The 4,867-nt window shown below is 38.5% G+C and overlaps 1 long non-coding RNA gene across 1 annotated transcript in view; it reads right to left on the bottom strand.

The window, feature by feature from the left end:
* LOC107747307 (uncharacterized) overlaps nucleotides 1-3,764 on the bottom strand; it is a 13,866-nt gene extending 10,102 nt beyond the window's left edge. The window contains exon 1 of the long non-coding RNA XR_001640788.1: nucleotides 3,755-3,764. This is a non-coding gene — a long non-coding RNA (uncharacterized LOC107747307). The remainder of the gene's footprint in view (nucleotides 1-3,754) is intronic.
* Between the last annotated feature and the right edge of the window lie 1,103 nt (nucleotides 3,765-4,867).

Here is a 4,867-nt window from a genome sequence, read left to right as displayed (position 1 = left end):
TCCAAATAAAGAAGATTAGAAGCCAACGAAGATAAAAGGCTAGATTAGAGAAGCAGTCCTCGGTAAAATGACGAGCACAACAAAAGGTTCGAATTGTATTGCTGTGGTATCGTGGAACACAGCATCTTCTCGACACAGAGAGTGTTCGTATTTCGTGGGCAGGCGGGGATTATGCTAATGTGTTACCCAGTGACGTAGATCGGTAACAGGCAGAAGATTCGAAAATATAACGACTCGTTAAGGCTATTCTGAGCCGACTCTTTCTTTTGAGAGACAATATCTTTATTTATCATGCACTTTTTTGATTAACAACTTTGCAGACTGTTTACATTGAAGGATAGCTACCTTACAAACTGCAAAAGAGATATTTTTCAAAAACCCATATGACCTGCTCTTTAAGATGCTTGAGTTCAATTAAAGTTCTTCTTATGTTTCAGTTTTGCAGAAGAAACGTGACTATTTCAAGTGCCAATTAGGTCTTGCATTTATCTCTCGGAATCTGGCTCTTAACCCGACTGCCTGAATGAATGCCGTGTGCACTGGGCTGTGTCAAGACAAGGAACCTTGTGCAATCCATCTACTGCAGCAAATCTGGCTCTGATTTCTACTCGCTGTCCATCGGGGTTTGACATCTACTAAAAGAAACCGCAGGCACTCTGGCAGCTCCCTGCACAATCAATATTGACTTCCAGGCCTGATCTATTTTAGGGCCACTCATGCTGCAAACTATACATCTTTAGGATTACTAGACTTTACTCTTCCCGCTCTGGAAGTACTGTCTATTCTGTGTGTGCACAGTACTTGAACTGCCATCAAAGCTCAGCTTGTGTTGTTTGTATGGCTACAAAGTCAAATATATTGATATAGTTTTAAAATGCATGTTGGCATAATGATCCCAACCATTACACAACAGTTAGTTCTAGTCCTTGAATCTGATCGAGCAGCATTTAAAGAGTGCTGATAACAGCACTTTTGACTTTTCACTGTTTGATCACTCTGTGTGTCTGTCTACGTGCAGTGCATTAGTGGTAGAGATTTTTCAGTGACTTTCTGTAGGTCACATTAATGCACCAGTAGGTGGTGACAGGTCGCTGTGTTCATGAGTAAGTCAAAAACTGAATAATTCAGTCACCTGATTCATTTAAAAATGCTGATTCATTCAGAAACCAAACAAGTTGGGGTGCATTCCACTTTGTTTTTAGACACACACTTGCTCAGAAAACTTCCCCAAGCTCTTCCCCTCGGGGGAATCCCAGCCGTCTCAAGTAGATGAGAGAAGTTTATATGAGCAGACCCAAACTCACTGATTTGTTAAGGAACAAAACAAGTAAATAATTTGGTCAAACGATTCATTAAAAAAAGCAGAATCATTCAGGAACTAAGAAATTGGCGTTCTTTTTGAAAGAGTCTTTGAATCATTTGCTTTGATTATTTCAAAAACACTGATTCATTGCTTTGTGTGTTGTCTTTGTCATTGTTTCAATGCTTTTTTGTTGACAGCAAGAATCCTCAAATAAATTACAATGTTTTGTCTAAAACGTATGTTATTCAATGTTGACTTTGTTTATTGAGATTGATATTGCTGTCACAATTGCACTTCAAGACAAAGGTATACATCCCTTGACACTGCGATGTAGGCTAATTTTTGTTTCGTTCCATTTACTTGTTTATAAACTGTCAGTGGAGCGTACTTTGAATAGCATGAGCACTTAACAGTGTGCTAAATGGATTAGAACATGGTAAATTAAGTATACGTAATGTGACATTGTTTAAAACCCCATTGTTTCTGCACAGGATGTTTTTCAGCAAGAAAGAATGACGTCTTCCAGTATCTATAAGCTGACCACAGCAATTTTACTGTATATGCAAGAACTTCCTCCACTCTGTAAACAATAACAATTTCCCAACAGTTCATGGATAGAGAGGAGAAAAATCGGTTTGGAAAACATTTCCTTCACAGGCTCTCGACAGCTCAGTGAAGCTAAATGATTTCTCTCAAGCACTGCTGGATCAAGTTAAATGTCTTGCTCGCAAACATCAATCCTGTTTATCGCATGGGGGCTAGGAGGTGTTTGTGCACTGCTGTTTAACACATCTCTCCCTCACAGGCACAGCCTCTGAAAAAGCACAACGGCGGAGTGGCATTTCCCTTCCCTCCCCACCACAGAGCTGCCGGCTCTCAGCACACATTTATCTGTGATTTATACGCGACTCTCACAAGATGCGTGAGACCCAGCTATCATACTGTGTGAGGCCACTATCAAACAAATAGTGTTCATTTCCCGGACAGTTTCCGGCACTTTTGTCAATTGCGAGGTATATACGACTGGCGATGATGAGCTAAATTCGTCCAAAAGCATCATTAGCCAGGGGTGGTCCTCAGAAAGTGTTTAGATGGGCTTCCTGAAGGAGAACAAACAGTTAGCACAATAAAAGCACTATTAAAAGAACCAATGACTCGTCTCGGCAATTCTAACGTTCCATTAAGCTTTTGAGGAAAACAAACTTCCGCCTACCTTGAATGAGTGAGCATACAGGAAGATATTTTAAAAAAATATGTCTGTAATTATTCCTATCCTTGATGTTAGTGAGTTTAAATGTGTAAATGACCCTTGAAGAAGTTCAGTGAATCATTGTAAGTCCTTTAAATTCACTCTTTTCGTTTATGTCATTTACTGTATGTCAGTGTGAAACTAGTACTGACAAGAGTGTGGGATGTGCGGGCCACTTCATGCCAATTAATACTGTGACATTTTGGTCCAAGCCAATTAAGGCTTATCCACTGCCTCTTTGATTTCTAGGAAGGATCCTTAGGTCAAACTGTAGGATACTGTTATTTTAGGAATGATGCACTTTTTATGCTATATGTTTGTTATATCTGTCTTTATAGACATTAAGTAGTTTTGCCAATAGGAGCAATAGTTGGATATTGTGTGGGAGTAGAAATGTACAAAAATAAACTTTTTTTGTAAAAGATTGTTTTTATAAATCATTTTGATCAAAATAGTTAGTGTATAAGATATAAATGTATAAATAAGTAAATGTTCTATATACTTTTTTATTTTAATGCATTTTTTATTTACAAACATTCATTTGGTTCAGGTCACTTTAGGATTTATAGCTCCTTTTTAATTTTTTTAACAGCTTTTATTGTTTATTCTATACCCACTGGGACTTGTCATGAATTGGCAGGTTTAGCCTCATTGAAGTTGTGGTTAGGTACTGCAATAACTGGAAAAAATATGTAATCTACACATGATCAGAGGGTCCAGCAGTGCTGCAGCCATTTGTCTGTGTTATCTTTTTCCTGCATTATTGGTGACATGTTGCATGGTAGATTACCAGAAGCTCGGGAGAGATTCATAAGTCCACAGTGAATCAAATTTAGAAAATAAAAAATGTTGCTCTGCTGCACAACCAGCTATTAAGCTTGAATTTCTCTTGTCATGCCCCTGTAATGCTGCGTCGCTAATGGAGATCATGACATTTTCTGCTAGCTGCCCGACAGCCAGAGCGGCTGGTAATGCAGGAGGGTTGAATGTTTCTTTTAACACGGGCACTTTGAGCTATTTTTCAAGCCCATTTGTGTTGCCCAGACACAGTTGTTATTTGTCCAGCTGGGTGAGAGGGACATCCTTTCAGGTCAAGTCTTTGTTGATGCAGCATCTCAGCGGGTTGGATACCTTTCAGTGCACACAAGTAATAAATTACACCTTTACCAGGAATAATCGCAAGCTGGCTTAACCATACAGACACTAGCTTTTGTGAAACTTAATGCACTCTGATCTATGTGGTTATCCATGAGTTACTCTAGTGATTATAAAGCTGCAGAATGGAAAATGGTAATTAGCGGCGTTCAGAATGTGAGGTTAAAATAATAGAATGAATAGAATGTGAAGTTAAAATAATTCCTGTACTTGGTTCACACCATTATGCTAGCTGTCCGAGTGGCCATACCTCATACTTGTCATGCCCCTGTAATGCTGCGTCGCTAATGGAGATCATGACATTTTCTGCTAGCTGCCCGACAGCCAGAGCGGCTGGTAATGCAGGAGGGTTGAATGTTTCTTTTAACACGGGCACTTTGAGCTATTTTTCAAGCCCATTTGTGTTGCCCAGACACAGTTGTTATTTGTCCAGCTGGGTGAGAGGGACATCCTTTCAGGTCAAGTCTTTGTTGATGCAGCATCTCAGCGGGTTGGATACCTTTCAGTGCACACAAGTAATAAATTACACCTTTACCAGGAATAATCGCAAGCTGGCTTAACCATACAGACACTAGCTTCTGTGAAACTTAATGCACTCTGATCTATGTGGTTATCCATGAGTTACTCTAGTGATTATAAAGCTGCAGAATGGAAAATGGTAATTAGCGGCATTCAGAATGTGAGGTTAAAATAATAGAATGAATAGAATGTGAAGTTAAAATAATTCCTGTACTTGGTTCACACCATTTTGCTAGCTGTCCGAGTGGCCATACCTCATAGTTGGGGATCCCTGTAGCATTTAAATCTCTTCATATTTATAAATGTGATAAATAAACGATAATGTGAATCATTACTATACCAGGCTACACCAACAAATATATTTTTAAGGGTCAGTGATACATATTTCTGACTTGTTTTTGGTTTTTGTAAAGACACGTTTTATACTTGCTGCAACAATATGTTTAAGATTTTTAAATATAATTGTATGCAACAACATTAAACAAAATGTGGCTTGAAAGTATAGGCCTGTGACTTATCTCATTACTGATTTCCGATTAGAAAGCTAATGCACAATCACTTGATATAACTATCTGTTCCTCAGAAATTGTAATATATGGTAATTATGCTGAAAATTGCTATTCCTTTGAGGAAATTACTAT

The sequence above is a fragment of the Sinocyclocheilus rhinocerous genome, unplaced genomic scaffold (genome assembly GCF_001515625.1).
Source record: "Sinocyclocheilus rhinocerous isolate Xijiao unplaced genomic scaffold, SAMN03320098_v1.1 scaffold1069, whole genome shotgun sequence".
In the NCBI taxonomy this organism is placed as follows: Eukaryota; Metazoa; Chordata; class Actinopteri; order Cypriniformes; family Cyprinidae; genus Sinocyclocheilus; species Sinocyclocheilus rhinocerous.
Note: the sequence above shows the minus strand (reverse complement) of the source record. Positions and strands in the feature narration are given on the sequence as shown.